Raw genomic sequence first — 23,050 nt, 5'->3', positions numbered from 1 at the left:
GCAATCAGTATCTTTCAATCTCTAAAAAAAAATACATTATCACTATTGAAACAGTTAATTGAGTTTCCCCCCTGCAACATATTAAACCGCTGTATTTAATTATTTAGAGAAATACGTTGGAATTCTTTCCTTTTACAAATGAATAAAAGGAAGAAATTCCTGTGGTGAAAACGAAAAATGGTAACGGGTTTAACAGACTATGCACTCGAGCATTTATGTTGTGTGGACTTTTGAGGTGTTTTATTTGCCTCGGAGCAGGTTTTAAATTCTGGTAAAGAATTTTTCAGCATATGAAGATGTGTAATAAACCGCGGACGCGCGTATGGCAGTTGTATGCAAATGCAGAGTAGTGTGCAAGTTAGTGTCGCAGTAAGAAGGAAGAGAAAAACATATAAAAAGAAGAACTGATAAGAAGAATAACGTTCTTATATACAGTATGGGTAAAAGTCCCTCAATGGGGGTCCTGGATATGACCTTAAACTATATCCAGTGGTGAGGCCCCAGCTTGTGGACTTTGGGGAGTGTGGAGCCCCCTTTAATTACCATTGCTCCCAGGTCCACTCTGACCCGGAGTGGTAGTACCTGTTAGGGTCCCAACTATGGGTTAAATAGAAACCGACGTGAAAACAACAAATATATTCTATTAAAAAAAAATTTCCTTCAAAATCTTTGGATTCGGCATTAAATAACCCGAAAAGGTTTGATATGCCGTAAAACAAAAACAACCAACCAACTCTCACTATATACGTATAAGAACTGCTATATCATATATCTCACAGTCCACATTAATATGAAGTCCCCAAGAATTGTCACAATCGTCGTCATGATATAATATATATAAATGTCTTCTCTCCTTCATCATCGTCATCTGTTCTGAGTCTCCGTATTGTATGAACACGTTATGTGTGTGTCTCCCAATATAACAATTTAAGCTTATTTTACGACCGGGTAACGCTAGACAGCTTGCTAGTATATATATATATATATATATATATATATATATATATATATGTGTGTGTGTGTGTGTGTGTGTGTGTGTGTGTGTGTGTGCACGCGTGCGTGCGTGCATGTGTGTGTGTACGTTGCAACTTACTATCGTTAAATACTCTATGACTATTTTCTGTTCATGCCCGCTGACTTAGCATTTATAAGTATTTCATTTCCCTTAGTTCTCATTTTAATTACTAGTAGCCTAGAAGTAGAATGCAAGACTACGCAACGCAGGTTGATTTATGACAGAGTTCAAATCCACCGACTGGTAGTAACTGTCATTTTTTCATGGATGATTGCATGAAATACTAGTTCTCTATGTTTAAAATAATCAATAATATTTATTCATAAAAATATTATCGCAATATATATATATATATATATATATATATATATATATATATATATTGCGATAATATTTCGGGATAATAAGGTCGGGATATATATATATATATAGAGAGAGAGAGAGGGATTTACAGATAGATAGATAGATAGATAGATAGATAGACAGGCAGACAGACAGACAGACAGATAAATAGATAGATAGACAGACATATATTTAGACGATGCGAAAAACAGATAGATAGATAGATAGATAGATAAGTTGTCATATTATATACATACATGTCGGTCAGTATATATAATATTTATTCATAAAAATATTATCGCAATATATATATATATATATATATATATATATATACATGTCGGTCAGTATATAGTGTCGTAAGTTTAAAATAGGGTTTCCATTGTTCAGTGCGTAGGTTGACCGATCACCTCTTACTAATCTTATTTTGAATGAAGTCGCAGAGAGTTTTCATTGGTTAGAGTTGAACAAGTCTTTGATGACAAAATTAGTTTCATTAATGATGACCCTTGCTGAGGAACTGGGCATATTCATATTTGACCATTTATGAATCGGAAATTGCTCGGAAATTACTGAAGTGATACTTTTGCTGTATATTGTCATAGAAATTGAGTCTTATAGAAATTGAGTCTTATAGATAGACGGATATATACGTAGATAGAGATGGATGGGAAAAAGAAATGCTGAAGAAAAAACAGATGAACAATTATCCTATAAATAGATAGACGGGATATATATATAGAGAGAGAGAGGGATTTACAGATAGATAGATAGATAGATAGATAGATAGATAGATAGATAGATAGATAGATAGATAGATAGATAGATAGACAGGCAGACAGACAGACTGACAGATAAATAGATAGATAGACAGACATATATTTAGACATTGCGAAAAACAGATAGATAGATAGATAGATAGATAGATAGATAGATAGATAGATTGACATATAAATAGAAAGTCTGGTATATAGATAGACATAAAAGAGTGAGACAGATAGATAATATAGCTAGATAGATAGATAGGTAGGTAGATAGATAGATAGATAGATAGATAGATAGATAGATAGATAGACATAAACATAGGAAAATAGAATAAAAACTCAGACGGTGTAATAGCTAGATAGATAGATAGATAGATAGATAGATAGATAGATAGACAAAAACTTACGCTGAATGTTAGACACTGGCTGTTAAAGCATCGAATATTAAGCATATGCCACCATTACAAAGAATTGCTTTCTATAGAAAATACAAAGGTAAAATTAGCCTTTAATATGCTAGTCAAATATCAACCGTCTAAACGCAAAATTATAATTATTACAAAATGTGTCCAACAAAGGAGGAGAATCTGCTAGCAAATTCGACAAATAGACAATCACTGATACATTCTCGTAATCATATAAGACTGTGAGATACCATATCGTACTGCATATAAGTGATCACATTTTACTGTACATAAGTAATAATATCATACTGTATATAAGAAATCATATCAGACTGTATATAAATAATAGTATAAGACTATATATGAATTATCCTATCAGAAAGTGTTAACGCAATCATATAAGGTTGGTTGGTTGGTTGGTTGGTTGGTTGTTGTTTTTGTTTTACGGCATATCAACCCTTATCAGGTTATTTAATGCCGAATCCAAAGATTCGGAAGAACATTTTTTTTAAATAGAATATATTTGTTGTTTTCAAGTCGCTTTCTATTTAACCCATAGTTGGGACCCTAAACGGTACTACCACTCCGGGTCAGAATGGACCTAGGAGCAATGGCAATTAAAGGGTGGCTCCACACTCCCCAAAAGCCCGCAAGCTGGGGCCTCACCACCGGATATAGTTTAAGGTCATATCTAGGACCGCAATTATATAAGACTGTATAAATTAATCATAAAAGTTGTCATATAAGACTGTATAAAATTAATAATATCAGACGACTGATACGTAATCATATCAAACTGTATGTAAGGAATCATGTACAACTCTATATGAATAATCATATCAGGCCGTATATAAGTAATTTTATCTGACCGTATATAAGTAATTATAAAATACCATATATAAATAATCGTATCACCATGTATATAAGTAGGGTTATGACGAGTGAATATTTTTATCATTGTTTTGACTCTCAATTGTGCATCCGAGTATATAACCGACACAGCTAAACACAGTTAATCAACCGAGAACCACATCACTCTATATAAAAGCATATAAGATATCAACGGATACACACTCGAGAGTCAAAACAATGAAAAGGATATGCTGTTGTCCTAGTCCAATATATAAGTAATCATATGAGACGTTATATAAGTTATCATATAAGATTGTACGTAAATAATCATATCAGACTCTATATAATGTAAGTATATTCTGTAAATATTTTTTCAATTTATTTCAATCAGGTTTTAGGCGTGAGAACATTTGTTTTAGATTTCCTTTTTAGAATTCACTATGTGGTATGCTCCAAGTAATCACAGATTACACCTTTTTTATTTACTCGCTTTATACTTTCTAGCATTATCTACTATTGACCATTTTAATGCAAACCATTATTTTATTTTTACGTAGTTTGCGAGCTCAATTAACTAATGCAGTTGTGTTCCTCGTCATAATTTTAATAATTATTTTTGTTCTATCCTTACTTCTATCGTTATCCTTATCTCGATTTGGTTTACTTTCAGATCCAATGTTAAATGGTTCAACATGGTTTCTGCATTTGTCCTTAAAAACACAACCCGTCGTCCTAGGTATCGCTTTTGACTATTATCCACCTTAACTTTACATTTGTATGGAATTTCAGAAATTAAGCAATTGCTCTCCAATGGACATTCGTTAGGAATTCTACGGTTACATTTCTCTCTTACATTTCTCACCTGATTCAATCCTATTATTCACTATCTTGTTCATTTTTACCATTATTAGAACCTATTATAGTATTGCCTACATTGATAGCGATTGAGACTGAAAGTTTAACTGTGTTCTTATTAATTATTTTACTTTATTTATTCGCTAGGGGTAAATTCTTATCAATTAATTTGTAAAATTCTTCATGGATATTATTTGGAATATGTTCGCTAGAAGGCGGATTAAACCAGACTTGCTTTTTGCGTCTATTTCTCTTATTTTTAATATTATTATCACCATTACATATTTCTTCATTATTTTAAATTTCATTCTTTTTATTCTTATTATTTTTGTTTTCTATTTATGTTCTTAGCATTTCTTTTTCCTTTCATTGCCATGTCGTATGATATTATGTAGTTTATCCTGCTATTTTTATTATTCACCTTTTGCTTTTTTCTTGACATATTGATCTAATTAAAGCTTCATTGTAAATATTCTCATATATATATATATATATATATATATATATATATATATATATATATATATATATATATATATATTAGTGTTGGGACCATTAATCGGAATCGAAAATCGGGAAAATCGAAATCAGAATTGGTATCGGAATCGGAATATATCCCGCTGTCCAAAACGATTTTTTAATTATCTTTTTTATTGGATTTTGTTTAAATAAAATTTTCACTGCTGGTAGTAATAATAAAATAATGAATATTTATTGATTTATCAGTAAAGGTGAAACTATAGTTAACCCCCACACAATGTGTTTTTATTAATCAGAAAATATGTGCATACTTAACAAGTGTTTTTATGGTAGGTGGGAATAAATAACAAATTTATTTTTAAACATTAAATATAAAGAAATGGAATCGTAATTGTATCACAAGCGGAATAGTACGGAATCGGGGAAAAATATTGGAATAGTCCCATAACTAAGATGTGTGTGTGTGTGTGTGTGTGTGTGTGTGTGTGTGTGTGTGTGTGTGTGTGTGTGTGTGTGTGTGTGTGTGTGTGTGTGTGTGTGTGTGTGTGTGTGTGTGTGTGTGTGTTTATGAGAGGGAAAAAGGTGTATTTTGGTTTGGTGCATAAATGTTTATAAAAATAAATAAAATTTAAAATTGATTTTGTGATAAAACAATTCGTGAATTCTGTTGTTGACATTAACAAATTAGTAATCGAAGAATTTTATAATTTTAATGATTTGTTTGATTAATGAGGGTTTTTTCTTTAATTAATTTTTGTTGGTGATCCAATTTTTATTAATTTTTATTGGTGGTCCATTTTTAATTAATTTTTATTTGTAATCCATGTTTTAATTAATTTCATGTCATTGATCCATTTTTAATTGATTTTTATTGTTGATCCATTTTTTAATTAATTTTTGTTGGTGATCCATTTTTTAATTAATTTTTGTTGTTGATCCATTTTTTAATTAATTTTTATTGGTGATCCATTTTTTAATTAATTTTTGTTGGTGATCCATTTTTTAATTAATTTTTATTGTTGATCCATTTTTCATGAATTTTTATTGGTGATCTATTTTTTAATTAATTTTATTGTTGATCCATTTTATAATTATTTTTTGTTGGTGATCCATTTTTTAATTAATTTTTGTTGGTGATCCATTTTGTTTTATACCAGAATTCTGCTTTCTTGAAGAATTAATGTTAATCATTTCATTCTGAAAAAGAAAACAAGACAAATTAGAAAATCATATGGATCAGAAATATACATATTATACACTGGGTCCAATAAGTATCTGATACAAAGCAAAAGGTTAATTTATTTTTATTACACGAAAACAAAAACAATAACAAAGTGCTTTTCTAATGTATTTTTGTATGATAAATACAAATCTCGTATCAAAAACCTTATATAATTACGCATCTACTAGATAATAATATAAATGTCATATCCGAGGTTTAAAAAAGTATCCAACACAAAGAAAATAGTTTTAATTAGCCAAATATTTGTCATTCGATGGTTCAAAGAGTTACGTAAATCCAGATAACTCTTGACGGCGTATTATTTATTTTAGTCAATTTAGTTGCACTGTTTATACAATGTCTAAAACTGGAGAATTGTCGGAAAAGGCAAGAAAATTAATTGTTCAGCTACACATGGATGGTTTAGGGCATAGAAAAATGTTAACAATGTTGAATATCTCAATTTCGAGAGTCGGTGACACGATTCGCAGATATCTACCAGTGCATTTCAAATCTGCCAGGTTCAGGACTGCCTTCCAAAATTTCTAACCGTATGGCTCGACTTTTGATCTGTGAGGTGAAGAAGGATGCATGAATCATTCGTTCTGAACTCCAGAAAACATTAGAAGCATTTGGGACACGTGTATGCAAGAATACAATTAGGACAGTGTTTCGAAAGAAAGAATTTCAATCGGAGAAATCAATAAAAACTTCTTTGTTAAAGCCAATTCATATCAAGAATCGTCTGAAATTTGCCAAATAACATTTGGAGAAACCTTCAAGTTTTGGGGATAAAATATTATTATCAGACAAGATAAAAATTGAGTTATTTGGTCGAAATAATGTAAGTCATGTCTGGAAACAGAAAAACTCAGCGTTTGAGCCAAAGAATACCATCCCTACAGTGAAGTTTGAAAGTGGAAGTATAATGGTTTGGAGTTGTTTCTCTTCAACCGATCCTGGAAAACTTCACATCATAGAAGGGAGAATAAATTCTCAAATATATCGGGCTATACTTGACGAAGTCTGCAGAGGATTTGAACTTGCCTAATGGTTGGATATTCCAACAGGACAACGATCCCAAGCACACGTCTAAGGCAACTACCGCATGATATCGGGAGAAGGAAATAAAGTTATTAGGATGAACACGTCAATAACCTGACCTCAACCCAATTGAAAATCTGTGGCGAGGGTTAAAGTTGATAGTAGAAAAGAGAGATCCGAGAAATCTTACAGAACTTAAACGAATCTGCCAAGAAAAGTTAGATAAAATTGCAGTTAACATTTGTAACAATTTTGTAATGAAGTATCCCAAAAATTTAGAAGCTGTTATGACGAGTTAAGGCCATATTACAAAAAAACTAATACTATTTTTTGTTTGTGTTAGATACTTTTTGAACGTTAGATATGACATTTATGTAATTATCAAGTGGATGCGTAACTATATCCAATTTTTGATACTAGATTTGTATTTATCATACAAAAATACATTAGAATAGCTATATTGTTATTGTTTTTGTTTTAATGTAATAAAAATAAATCGACTTTTTGCTTTGTATCGGATACTTATTGCACCCACTATATATATATATATATATATATATATATATATATATATATATATATATATATATATATATATATTAGCAGTAATTATCAAATCATATAGATAAGAATATATATATAATATTCGTAAATATCACTTCTTATACTGATAATTGTGTAATTGGGTATAAAAATAATTGTAAATATTTATTTTTATATAGTCATAACGCCCCTTTAATAAATTAAACTTGAGCCCTTTTTGGAGAATTCAGAAACCAGCCGTTAAATTTAGCGCAGATGACTTCCGGTCGTTCAATACTGCTTACAATCTATCCCCGTCAATGTAACATTTACTTAATTTCTTAATTACTTAATTTCCTAATTCAATTCAATTTGACAAGCTTCTGGGTTTGACCTTTACTCCTGATCTGAAATGGAACACGTACATCAAGTCTGTTGCCAAGGTCACTGGAAAGATGGTGGGATCCTTCTACCGCTCCAGAAGATATCTCACTACTGATGCAATTCTCTATCTATATAAAAGCCAAGTACGTCCAAGGATGGAATACTGTTGCCATATCTGGGCAGGAGCTGCCAAAAACAGCCTATCATGCCTTGACAGAGTACAAAATAGACTTCGTGGTTTAGTGGGGGATGCCCTTTTCTCTACCCTGCAACCCCTCTCCCACAGAAGAGACGTTGCGAGCCTATCCTTGTTTTATCGTTATTTTCATGGCAGGTGCTCGTCTGAACTCCAATCCCTGCCCCCCCCCTCGCCAATCTTTCACGAAAAACACCCGTCTAGCTGAATCCACTATGAAAAATTTCCCCCACTCTATATCTGTGCCTAAATCAAAACGCGGATTCCATGAACAAAGCTTCTTTCTTAGAACTGCACGCCTGTGGAACTCTGTTCCGTCTGCCTGCTTCCCTCTGGACTACAACTTGGATGTCTTCAAGTCTAATGTTAACAAATTCCTAATGAACCGCCCCCTTAAGTAAACACTTCATCAAATCTCCACACTAACGTAATGTACTTGCAATAACCCTTATCCCTAAGTGGCTTCCGGGCCTTGATAAGTGGTGATCACTGTGTAAAAAAAAAAATTCTGGTTGCCTTGAAATAGAATGCTAGCATCAAGAGTGATTTTTGTAACTGGGTGCGGTTCTTTTGACAAGCAGTAATTATCAGTTCCTTCTACCCTTTTAGTGTTAGGATTGTATGACCTTGTAACATTTTTAGCACGCATTGAATCATGCCAATCATGCCGTCTCGACTATTTCAAGTGTCTTTGTTTACGCCCCACATTTGCAACTCTAATTTGAACTGACCTCATTCTCAAACGTATAGTCTGCTCTTAACATTTGACGCCAAACCAACTATGAGTTCTGTTGCTTATGTGCAACTGACTGAAAATCAAATTTGCGAATAAGGCAAAAGCAATTTTATATTCATTTAAGCTGTATTGAACTTCTTTTCCAACTGGATTATTTCTCGCTCTAAAATTACTTCTCCCTTTGGATTTTTTCATTCTACAACGCACCTTCGCGTTCCACTGACTTTAAATTTCTGACTATCTGGTTTTTAAAGAATCCTTCGCTTTTCGGATTTACCATCGAGTGAGTCTTCATGAAAGCTGGAATTTTGACTCCCGATTTGTTTCTGTTCTTTTGTTCTTTTTTCTCAATTCCCTTCATATTTTAACTTAACACATTTTTTGCAACTTATGACTAACCCTAACCCTAACCATTTTAAATCGCTCTTTCATTTAATGCCTTAACCAGCAAATTTTAGTTCTGCTAAAATAATAACTTTCAAATTTCTTCCTTTGCACTGATGAGAAGAATAACAATAACAACATTCTTTGAAACTCTATCGAACAATAAATTTACCTGTAAATTGTAATTTATAGTTGTAATTTCTTTTCTTTCCCTTACATATATATATATATATATATATATATATATATATATATATATATATATATATATATATATATATATATATATATAGATATTTATATCTCGGAAGTAGAATGAAAAACATATCTTATTTTTCTTTTATTAATATTATTGGAATTTTTTCCTTTTTTTTCCACATTTTTCTGAATTTTTCCATGGATTTCTGCCTTTGGATTATTATGGACCATCTTCTTCCAATTACGGGATTTTTGGATTTTACTTGTGCTAATGGAAATTCAGTTAACTTTCTTGAACTTATATACTTGGATTTTACCGTCACTGGATTATTTATCTTCCACCAGACTATCCATTCATGTGTAATCATCTTTTTCTTCACCATATTCCCTCTGCTTCACTTTTTTGTTATCAAGTAAGATCTTTGACTTACTTGTTGTTTCATCAAATACTTTTGCATGCAAAATTCGATCCCGCATTTTGCTAATTCCTACCCTCTGATGAGAAGGAAAGTACTTCTTTGAAACTCCGCGAATTAAGGACTATCCACTTATCTAGTGTTTCCTTTTCAGATTAAATATGTTTTTAACTCATTTCAAAGTGTTTTTTAACATGTTTTATTAACTGGTTGCTCGTGTATATATATATATATATATATATATATATATATATATATATATATATATATATATATATATATATATATATATATATATAGCAGTTATGATTATTGATAATACGATTAATCATTCTTCGGAATGCTGGAATAGATTCGGTGAACACCTCACATCATATTAAAAATGGCATCTTAACCTGATTTTTAGGCTCTTCGTAAGTAACTTGTCTTAAAAATCATGTATTAATATTATTTTTTAATATAAACAGAAATCTGATAACTTTTTAATTACAATATCGATTATTTGAAAAGACTGGTTTTAATTAAAGTAAATCAATAAATAAAATAGATTATTGTTTTAAGTACGTTTTTGTTTTAAAGTTAAATGAAAAATGCCGACTCTTTTGTTTTTTCCAAAACAAAGCACGAATTAAGGTTTCTAACTTGAAACGACTGTTTTCATTATGACAATCAATCATAAAATCATTAAACATCTTTTAATAATTTTTTTAAAGCGTCGAATAACAAGAACAAAATATCAAAGAACATAAGGAACAATTATTGATTTTCTTAAGCCCTTATACTGCAATGTTAAATTATTAATTAATATTTACAGCGAAACAGTACTATATGTGGATGACTATAATGCTCTTTATCTTGAGTTGAGCATTTCGGAAGTCATACACGAATTATCATTAGCGTATTAAGCGATGCTCTTTGTGTAAACAAATCGAGCTTAGATATTCGGACGATGTCAAAACATCGTTAATTCACTACCCGCACGGCAGCTGTATTTATCGTAATAGCTGACTCTCGTACGGGCGGTCGAGTTTCGATCCTGACCTGAGGTAGATGCCTGTCTAGCCGCATTGATGAGCTGTGATACAGCGAAACAATACTGTATGTGGATGACTATATATATATATATATATATATATATATATATATATATATATATATATATATATATATACTAGCTGTATATACCCAACGTTGCCCGGTCTAGGAATATTGCCGAGCGGTGGCTTGTTTAGAAAAGTGATTACATCTTGGATTTAGTGAAACATCCTTCTTGGTCTATAAAAATCAAACGCGAAGTAACTCTCATAGCTTAAAGGGTAAACAACTCTTACACCTTAAATAAATAAGCTTACTACGGGTTTGAAATGCAACTATTGTCAGCTATTTATAATTGAAAATAAATTAAATTAAAAATAAGTTAAATTAAAAATAAATTTAATAAATAAACATTAAATAATATTTCTAAATAGAACGGTTAAGACGATTCTATTGCAAAAATCAATCAATAACATCGAACTAATTATTTAAATAGATTTGATTTAAAATAATATGCAAATGAGGTTATTCATTGAATGTAAATTTCTTTTGAATAATGTGTATATATAGAAAACATGCTGAAATGCAAGTATGCAAACGTCCGATATTTATCTCTCTCCCACGGCGAGAGAATGTGTTCTGCTAGTGTTTATTATTATTATTATTGTTGTTGTTGTTATTGTACTTACGTATACTGACATAACATATGAATAACATCAATATTACTGATAATATTAATGACGTGAATTTCATTAAGAAAATATAAATTTGTTTTTCGAGAAATCATGAAATTTTACATTTAAATTACTTTGCTTCGTATTATTTATCTCCTTTTAAAATATTCTTGAGACAGATTTATTATTATTGTTAGTGTACTTACGTATATCGATAACATATCAATAACATCAATATTACTGATAATATTAATGAAGAGTGACGTGAATTTCATTAAGAAAATATTTGCTTTTTTATTAAATCCTGAAATTTTACATTTAAATTACTTTGTTTCATATTTATTTTCTTTTAAAATATTCTCAAGACAGATTTATCTGATTTTGCAAAACAAACATTGTTTTGTGGATATATCTGATTTTGCAAAAAAAAATTGTTTTGTGGATTTATCTCATTTTGCAAAAAAAAAACTTTGTTTTGTGGATATATCTGATTTTGCAAAACAAACATTGTTTTGTGGATATATCTGATTTTGCAAAAAAAAATTGTTTTGTGGATTTATCTCATTTTGCAAAAAAAAAACTTTGTTTTGTGGATATATCTGATTTTGCAAAAAATCATTGTTTTGTGGATTTATTTGATTATGCAAAAAAACTGTAGATGTATCAGGCTTTTGATTAAACACATTACATTTAATTTTTATAGTAGAATGCTAATTTTTTTTATTTTTCCCTCGTTATAATAAAATGTTTGCATATCAATGTTTAAATAAGCTAATAAGTAGTTTTTGTTTGACAATATTTGTGTTATAAAAACATGTTAGTGTCCTGGCAATACCACGGAGGAGATAACCAAGTAAAAAAAAAACTAAGCAAAATTCATTACAAAGCAGCAAAGGAAAGGTAGCCTGCCAGGACACTATATATACAAATGACAAATGTAGGTAAATTTGGGTATGATTTATTGGTTTTAAAATAGAGATTTTATTTTGCCACTTTTCATAAAAATTTATACTATAGAAAGCCTGTAAATTTTCATGCGGCTTGGTCTCATAGAACCAAAGGTATGAGCATTTCAATATTCAATTTGGCTACCAAGATACATGCATATATATATATATATATATACATATATATATATATATATACGTACATACATATGTATATATGTACAATATTTATTCTGACACTATATATACATATTTCAATGGTACGACCTTGAAATATTTATATATATTGTCATAATAAATATTGTATCTTCAGCTCTCACATCTACGATCGAGCACTTTATTGGATTTTTTTCATCACCCCTGGACACGCTATGTATATATGTATATATATATATGTATATATGTGTATATATGCATATTCGTATGTATATATATGTATATATGTGTGTTTATATATATGTATATGTGTGTCAGGTCATGCCATATGCTACTGGTACCATGTAACCCAGTACTACCTGCTTCATGGTCGGGTCACAGGCAACTAAACTGGTTCCCCCACCAGACTTGTTTGGTGAGAAGGGTGGCTAGTCTCCCTGAAGGATTAAAAACAAGACCTTCCAAAGGGCGAATGAACTCTTTTTCTGGGTCCACGGCCAACTAGCACAGTGTATATTTGTGTGTGTGTGTATATGTGTATTGGGGTAGAGAGGGCTCCCGTAAGCCGTGGTGAAGGCAACCTTTCTAGGAGAAGCAAATCTCTGATTTAAAAAACAAAGCGGGAGACCAGTACCCGCATTAAGCTGGTCTGCAGTTTAATTTGCTGCTGGCTATCTTGCTCTTGCTTGTTGCTGGATCTCCACATTTTGAATCGAGAGAGAGATTTAGCTGTCGTACAAAGCTAAGACTGTAACATCATATTTGTATAGATACTTCCTCAGACATTTGGGCTCATGAATTATAAATGTCTGAGGGAGTGGCACACGTCTGACAAGACGTTGCAATCATCATTATATATATATATATATATATATATATATATATATCCAGTTATTTGCACCGACGGAAGTTAGCAATAAATGTGGTTGGTTCTACACAAAGCCTTCACCACTATAAACAAATCATCTGTGTAGATTTCCAAACAACTTAGTTGTTGTAGTGGAACTTCATACATCGAAATCGACGGGAGAGTCCATATGTATGTATGTATGTATGTATGTATGTACGTACGTATGTATGTATGTATGTATGTATGTATGTATGTATGTATGTATGTATGACTGCTTTTGTTTACGTGTTGCATGTGTCGGATTTGTTTTTATTTTTATTCATCGTTTGGATTCATTTAATTGTAAACACCATCACTGTCGTCATGATCATTGAGGAATTCTACCGTTTTTAAACGCTTCTCTCAATTCAAAAATCAACACCGAGATTCATGACTGCTTTGTGTTACATGTTGCATGTGTTTGATTTGTTTTATCTGGGATCCAGAAAGCCATGGTCAAGGCAACCTCTCTAGGAGAAGCAAATCTCTGATTTAAAAATCCATAAACGGAATACCAGTACCCTCTTTAAGCTGGTCTGCAGTTTGATTTGTTGCTGGCTATCTTGCTCTTGCTTGTTGCTGGATATCAACATTCTGAACCGAGAGAGAGACTAGCTGTCGTACAAAGCTAAATCTCTGTAATAATATCTTTGGACAGATACTTCCTCAGACATTTGTCAAAAAAAGTCCTATTGGCGATGGCTGTCCATATTAACAGGAACAGAAGATATTATGCTAAACGACACCAACTCCAGCTCTGTTGTTGGAATGTGAGAACACGTATTGACAATGGTAAAAGACTAGAACGGAAGACTGCAATTTTGACTAAGGAATTGCAAAGATACAATATAGACATTGCTGCACTCTTTGAGACACGTTTCGCAGGTGAGGATCAACTGGTTGAGCGTGAGTTGGGCTACACGATCTTCTGGTCTGGTAGAGCTGAAAAGGAGAGGCGTGAGGCTGGTGTTGGTTTTGCAGTTTAAAACTCCTTAATTGACAAGATCGAACAGCCAGTAGGCATAAACAACCGTGCAATGGCATTGAGAATGCCCCTTGCTGCTGGTCGTTACATGAATGTTCTTTCTGTCTATGCGCCGACTCTTACTTCGTCTGAAGACGATATTACGTCCTTTTATCATATGTTTAGATCTGTTATCACCAGTTTGCCAAGTGCTGAGAGTTTGGTGGTTCTTGGTCACTTCAATGCACGGGTTGGATCAGACAATGAGACTTGGTTTCCGTTGGGTTCATATGGCATTGGTAGAGTCAATTCAAATGGTATGCTGCTTCTCCATCTCTGCAGTGAACTAAATCTTGTTATCACCAACACTTTTTCCCACCAGAAAAACAAGGAGACCTGGTTCCATCCCCAATCTAACATGGCCATTTGCTTGATTACATACTGTGTAGACGTGGTGATCTTGGAAATTTTTGCAAAGTTAGAGTAATGCGTGGTGCTGACTGTGGTACTGATCATTTAATAGTCAGAGCTAAACTGAAAATTGCAGTTCGCAAAAAGCCGTTTCAATGGTGTCAAAGTGCCTAAACGTATTGATGTTTCCAAATTGAAGGATCTAGTCGTACGAAGTTCCTTGAAATCTGCTTTCAACTAGGTAGATTTCTCAGATTGTGAAGGTTCCCAGACATCGGAATTGGTTTGCTGATAATTTCAATCAAATTAACCCTCAAATTGATACAAAGCGAAAAGCTTATTTGAAACTTCTCAACTCTTCACCTCTGAACAAGCCAGCTTTCTCTTCTGTGCGGAGTGAGGTTCAGTGTTGTGTACGCCAAATAAAAAACAACTTGATGCTGTACCAACTCTTGTGGAAACAGTTGACTGCATTAAACTGATAAACTCGAACAAAGCCCCTGGGCTGGATGGCATCCCTGTTGAGCTGCTGATACATGATGGTGTCAATGTACATTCTGTGGTTCACTCTTTGATACTGTCAGTATGGCAGGGTGACCAGATTGCCCAAGATTGGTTAGATGCCATCTTGGTTATGTTGTACAAAGGAAAGGGTACAAGGTCTGATTGTGGAAATTATTGAGGTATCTCGCTGCTGAGTACGGTTGGAAAGGTATTTGCACGGCTTTTGCTAAACCGATTGGAAAAGTGTGTATGTCCTGATATCCTTCCGGAATCCCAGTCTGGTTTTAGAGGTGGTCGAGGAACTGTGGATATGATGTTTTCTGTTAGACAGCTCTTGGAAAAATGTATTGAGCAGCGTATGCCTCTTTGCCAGGTGTTTGTGAACTTAACCAAGGCGTTTGACACAGTCAACCGTGAGGCTCTCTGGAAAGTGCTGGAAAAAATTTGGCTGTACACCTGCTTTTACAGACAAGTTCAAGCAACTTCATCATAGTATGAAAGGTCGCGTCAAGTTCAATGGTCGGTTTTCAGAAGAATTCCCCATCGATAGTGGTGTGAAGCAGGGTGATATAGCTGCATCAACGTTGTTTTTGCTCTGTCTGACTGCTCTGGTATGGTTTCCACGATTGCGATATGGGTCTTTATATTAGATTCCGAACGACTGGAAAGGTGTTCAACCTCAGAAGATTCCAAGCCAAAACACTTGTTAGTGATGGACTTGTTCGGGAACTGTTGTATGCTGATGATACTGACCTGGTAACTCACTCCCCAGTGGATATGCAACTAGTGATGGATCTCTTTACAAATGCTTGTACCTGCTTTGGACTGACAGCATTAAGAAAACTAAAGTCATGTACATTCCAGCTCCTGGTGATCTGCATGTGGAACCTGATATGTTTGTCTGTCGAAAGCGCCTTGTAGTCGTAAAAGATTTTGTCTACCTTGGGAGTATCTAATCAAATGATGGCACTTGATGCGGAAATAAGACAGAGAATCAGCAAGGAATCTGATGCTTTTGGAAGGTTACAAGATAGAGTCTGGTCTGACGGTGATCTATCTCTGACAACTAAAATTTCAGTATATCAAGCATGTGTAGTACCATCCCTACTCTACGCATCTGAAACTTGGACCTTGTACCGGTCACATATAGAGGTTCCATCAGCACTGCCTTAGACACATCCTTAGTTTAAAGTGGTATAGCTTTGTCCCTGATACATATGTCTAAAAAAAAGGCCAAAACAACCAGTATTGCTACCATTGTTATTAAGAACCAGATGCGTTGGGTGGGTAATCTCATCCGGCTTAAAAACTATCGACTCCCAAAACAGTTGTTCTATGGTGAGCTCTTTTTTGGAAAAAGGCCCCAGCACAAGCCAAAAAAAACGTTTTCGTGATAGCATAGAGAGTCTGGTGAGTTTTCATACTCCTGTTGACAGTTGGGAGACCCTAGCGTATGATCGTAGTGGAGGGCACTGATATATAGGGGCGTAGAACACTTTGAAGCAGCAAAAATAGACCGGGCGAAGCTTAAGAGAGCATGTAGGAAATACCAAACCTTGCCGCCCAACCATGGATATCTCTGGATCTGTAAGGTGTGTGATCGGGCTCTGTTGTCTAAGGAAGGTTTTGTTAATGACATGAAAGCGCAAAATGATACAGGTTCCGCTGCTGTTAGTCTAACACAAACCCGTGAATGGTTTCAGTGTCGTGTCTGCTTGAGAGTGTGCAAGTCGCTGGCAAGGCTAAAAAGTAATCTTCGGGCACATGGACTTTTAGTGACTGAGGGAGTGGTTCTCGTCTGATAAGACGTTACAATCGTCATCATGTATGCATATATATGTGCCTATATATATATATATATATATATATATATATATATATATAATCTCTATTTACTCATTGAGCACTTTTGGTAGACACATGTTGTTTCATTGGATGTACTTATAGGAAACTAAACTCTACTGCCATAATATATACTACCTCCATCAAGACACGAGGTTTGGGGAAATTTATATATATATATATATATATATATATATATATATATATATATATATATATATATATATATATATATATATCAGCCAACCACGGTAGTGGTTTTGAATATATGCTTGTCCGAAATTGAATGAATTGAAACATATTCAAACCCCCACCACTAATTCCGTTCGCAACCAAATTTCAAACAGGTTATATAGTTGGATTGAACCTCTCATTAGCTACATTTTGAAAAAAATTTTCGAAAATTGGTTCAGTAGAAAAAAAGTTACAACAAAATATGTGGGTTCACAAACAGGAGAGTAAATACATAAGTGACTAACGCTTTTTTTTATTTTGCATAAATTTTTTTGTATATAAATATTTTTTACTGCGATTTTGCCAATATTACATGTTAGCGTAACTGTTAGAGTACCGGGGGTTGATGGAAAGATTTTAGGTTCAATCCCGTGTACCGTTTTTTTTTATATAATTAAAAAACCGAACTTTTTTTTAATAACTAATTTTTTTTAGCTCTCCTTATGATTTTATAGCAAAAAAATGGTGAATTTATCGATTAAAAATATTAGTGAATTCTATGATATACATATTTTTGAATGAACTCAAATTTTTCGTTATCACATTTGATGAAAAATGTAGTCCCATTTTGGCAATGCGTCTGACCAATGATGCTTTTGAACCCGCGACCAGCACTGCGATGTCATCAGCATCAGCCTGGGCATAAATATTCCTATTTTTAAACTCCTTTAAAAGAGGATTCAGCATACAGTTCCATAAGAAAAAGGTGATAAAATCCCACTTTGGGGGTTTCATTTAACTACTTCCCTTTTAACAGTTGCCCTCAGTAGTTCTACGTGAACTGTTCTGTGCCTCACCATATACTCAATCCATCGGATAAGTACTGGTGGCACATTGAGTTTTCGTAGCGACTTGAACATACTATTGAAGGGTATGTTGTCAAAAGCTCCAACGATATCTAAAAAGACACCGAGTGTCATCTTCTTTTTTGTTAGTTTACGCTCTATACAGATCACGAATTCATGAACCGCAGTCTCGGTAGAGACCCTGGCTCGGAACTACTGTGATTGAATGATAAATATTGCATAAATGTGTGTTTGAGAGCTAATTTCTTTGGACAATCATTAATAAATATTATAAATTTATATATTAATACAATAGCAATGCTTGGAAAAATCATGGATTATATGGAAAAATGCGCGCATGAAAAGTAATATTCTTAAGATTTTATTAAACCTGGAAAAGTAAAGGACAAGAAATTCAACCTGGAAAAGTAAAGAACAAGATATTCAAGTAAAGTAAAAAATAAGAATTTTTTAGACTTAAAATATCGCAGCTAAAAATAAAATTTGAATATTGATAAATATTTTATTTATTATTTGCATATGTTGTTGTTTATTGTTGAGTTAAAAAGAAGTAAATGATCCTAATTATGATATACTAAAATTATTAATTTTTATGTAAATTATAAAATTATTAATTCCATCTACTAACTAACTAACTAATGAATTAATTTTATTCAAACAATTTTCACTACATAAATATATGCAAATAATAGGGGGGAAATAAGTTCAATCCAGCGACTGACACCCTTTCTAACTCAACAATAAACAACAAAATATGCAAATAATAAATAAAATATTTATCAATATTCAAATTTTATTTTTAGCTGCAATATTTTAAGTCTAAAAAATTCTTATTTTTTACTTTACTAGAATATCTTGTTCTTTACTTTTCCAGGTTGAATTTCTTGTCCTTTACTTTTCCAGGTTTAATAAAATCTTAAGAATATTACTTTTCATGCGCGCATTTTTCCATATAATATATATATATATATATATATATATATATATATATATATATAATGAAATGTAGTTTGATTGGAGCTTTGTGAAAGTTATGTATAAATTTAAGTAATATATATATATATATATATATATATATATATATGATGAAATGTAGTTTGATTGGAGCATTGTGAAAGTTATGTATAAAATTAAGTATTAGAAAGCTATCACAATGCAAAAAATGGAATTGACGTGTTGAGAAAGGATGCCAAAAACAAGTGATATATTTAAATTTATACATTAATATGTATAAACACACACACACACACATATGTGTGTGTGTGTGTGTGTGTGTGTGTGTGTGTGTGTGTGTGTGTGTGTAATGATTTTTGTGTGTTAATAATAAGACTCACTTGAAAAGTTAAATTCCACACGCTGTGTATGACATTATTCCATAATACAATTTCGAGAAAAATCCTCTTTATCAAATGGCAGCTGTTTCAAATCTTGAGACCGCAAGTATGAACAGGGACGCAGAAAATATCTCAGCACTAAATGGAATAAATTTATTTATATATTCAAATATATATATATATATAATACACATATATATATATATATTACATATATATATATGTTACATATATATATATATATATATATATATATATATATTGCATATATATATATATTACATGTGATACTATACAATAATATTTCGATTAACAATTGATACCCGTAATTGATATCACATGTAATAAACGTAATTGATTATTTTGATTTGTAATCGCCAAAAATATATAATGTTTTAAAAAAAGGTGTCACTACTTATCAAGGCCTGGATGCCACTCGAGGATAAGGTTTAAAGTGTGTATTGTAGTCATCGGAACAATAATATAGTAATTGTTAGTAGTGAAAATTTGGTATGATTAGATTAATTAAGGATGGGTCAATAACAACTTGTTTACGTTGGATTTGAAGGCGGTAATATTGTAGTCAACTGGAAAACAAACCCGAGGAACTGAGTTCCACAGACGGGTAGTTCTAGGATTAAAGCTTTTTTCATGGAATCCACATTTAGGTTTTAGTACCAATAAAGTGTAGTGGAAAATTTTAGTAGTGATTTTGGCTAGACAAGTATTTTTTATGAAGGATTGGCAGGGGGGGGAAGCATAGATTGAAGCTCAGTCGAACACTTGCCATGAAAATAATGATAGGGTAGAGACAAGACTGTAATTGCTCTTTCAAGGCAGGACAGAGTGCTCCAAGCAACTCCTGCCCAGATGATGTAACAGTACTCCATCCTAAAAGTGCTTGGCTCTATACAGATAGAGGATTGCATCGGCAGTGAGATATCTACTGGAGTTGTAAAATGATCCAAACATTTTTCCAGCGACCTTGGCAACGGATTTGATGTATACGTTCCATTTCAGATCAGGATTGAAGGTCAGGTGCAGAGGTGTGTCTAAACTTCCTCAAGAAGGGAGTAGTTCAGATGGGGCCAGATGGAGGTCAGAGGGTTTATGATGGAAAGTGAGTAGCTTGGTTTTAGATGCATTAAAATTAACCAGTCACCTTTTTCCTCATTGCATCACATGCTCCAGATAAGAGGAGAGAAAATCGGAGAGATCTTGATCATTTCCAGCCTTTGAAGTGTTGCCATAGATAATAGTGTCCTCTTCATAAATATCTACGAATGTGATTTGGAAGATCGTTGATGTAGATCAGGAAGAGAATCGGGCTAAGGATCGAACTTTGAGGGACACGAGCCATTAATACTGTGAGCTTCTGATTTCTGTCCATCAACAACTAGTCTCATAAGCCTATCAAAACTAATAATAATAATAATTTAAGAATTAAGAAGACAATTCCAGATATTATGTAGCTGGAGATCTTGTGTGGTAGAGCTTTATGTCACACCCTATCAAAAGCCTTTGTATATGTCAAGAAACAAAGCCCGTGTCGAGAGATTCAATAATCCTGTGCGATATTACTGTTAGAACATCAGAACGGAAAACACTCTTTTCTCTTCACTGCAACCTTTTTCCCATAGAAGGGACGTTGCGAGCCTGTCTTTTTGTCGTTATTTCCAGGCAAGTGCTTGTCTGAACTCCAATCTCTGATCCCTCCTCACCAATTTTTCACGAAAAACACCCTTCTAGCTGAAATCACTGTCAACAATTTCCCCCACTCTTTGACTGTGCCTAAGTGAAAACGTAGATTCCATGAACAAAGTTTCTTTCTGTGAAATTCTCTTCCGTTTGCCTGTTTCCCAACTGACTACCACTTGGTTGTCTTCAAGTCCAATATAAACAAATTCTTGATGAACCGCCCCCTTAAGTAATCCAGTCTACCAAATTGCCATTACTAACGATTACTACGATATTATCCCATTGGTTACTGTACACTCAATAACCCTTATTCTCCAGTGGCCTCCGGGTCTTGATAATTGGTGACTCTTTAGTAAAAAGAAAAAGCATATCGCATGTCATTGAGTAGGTTATTTTTGCTGAAGTGGTTGACCAGTTCTCTGTTTAACACTGACGTACATATAATGCACAGGAACCTGATTGGTCTGTACCGAGAGGGAGATAACTTATCGCCTGAATTTTGAAATACGGGACATACTGAGGAGGTTTTCTAGGGTGTTGGGAAGCTTTTTTTTCTTTAAGACAATGTTTAAACAACTTTTTTAGTATGGGAATAGTTCTAGTTTAAGCTTTTTGAGCGCTGTAATTGGAATGCCACTCAACTGGGATCAAGATTTTTCATAAGCTTGGCAACATCACACAGTTATTTGTATGTCACAGCGTTTTTTTTTTTTGTTTTTTTTTCAGACATAGGAATGTGCCAAAATGACTTAGCCCCTTTTGTGGGAGCTAACGGCTTCTACATTAATGAACCTTGTGCCTGACTTTGTAATGAAGTTAAAAACATTCGAAACAGGTGTTTTGATTTTGAAAATGTTCTGCTATGGTTGAAGCCAAGATTGACATATGTTTATGTTTCAATGCATAATGAAAGTTCAAACAATGTTGACATTATAGTTTTGAAAAGCAAATCATTGCGTGAAACGCATCGTTCTCTCTCTCTCTCTCTCTCTCTCTCTCTCTCTCTTTCTCTCACTCTCTCTTTCTTTCTCTATTTCTCTCATTCATTCCTTTTTCTCTCTTTCTTCATTGAGAGAGAGAATTAAATATAATTTGATTGTTTTAAAAACAGTTGAGGTTTGCTCGCTGCACGCGATGGGTCGACTAAATATGTTTCCTAACTTGTTAACTGTTTAATAAATTATATTTTTATAAAAATGCATTTTGTCGCTGTTTCCATACAAGTATTCGATTTCAGCATACCATTAATGCCGACGACAGAAAGATGCAATGAACACGCAACAAGCGACGATGGAAAGATGCCTGCAATGACCACGCATAATGCAACACGTGCCATACAGTTATAGCCGACGAAAGATCGACCCGTTTTCGTTGTGTTTCCAGCATGTGTCTATCGTTCAGATATCTTTGAATATCGTTCATTCCCCGGGAGGTTGGTTGCGTTCCCAAGACGTTCCTCGACCAAGTAACCCTCACGGGGAGCGATAGTACCACAGGAAGGAATAAGGTGGGTGGGGAGAGGTGGCGGCCTGATATCATACGGTAGAATTAGTTGCAAAGTTCTTTGCAAAGAGTTTGGCTTTGTCTGATGCTTAGATTACCTCAGGTCCATATATATATATATATATATATATATATATATATATATAACCTCGGATCCGTGGAAAAATGCACTTGCTCTAGAAGTTGATCTGAGCTTAATTATGGATTAATAGAAGAAATGTCTTGTTTCTTTTAATCCT

General features: G+C 33.2%; 1 protein-coding gene across 1 annotated transcript in view; it reads right to left on the bottom strand.

Annotated features, from left to right (window-relative positions):
* Positions 1-4,786: 4,786 nt before the first annotated feature.
* LOC145256126 (uncharacterized) overlaps positions 4,787-23,050 on the bottom strand; it is a 129,945-nt gene continuing 111,681 nt past the window's right edge. Inside the window, exon 4 of the mRNA XM_080114710.1 lies at positions 4,787-5,909. The gene's annotated coding sequence lies outside the window, so the exon portion shown is untranslated. The remainder of the gene's footprint in view (positions 5,910-23,050) is intronic.

The sequence above is a fragment of the Euprymna scolopes genome, chromosome 32 (assembly GCF_053919585.1).
Source record: "Euprymna scolopes isolate OS-2025 chromosome 32, ASM5391958v1, whole genome shotgun sequence".
Lineage (NCBI taxonomy): Eukaryota > Metazoa > Mollusca > Cephalopoda > Sepiida > Sepiolidae > Euprymna > Euprymna scolopes.
Note: the sequence above shows the minus strand (reverse complement) of the source record. Positions and strands in the feature narration are given on the sequence as shown.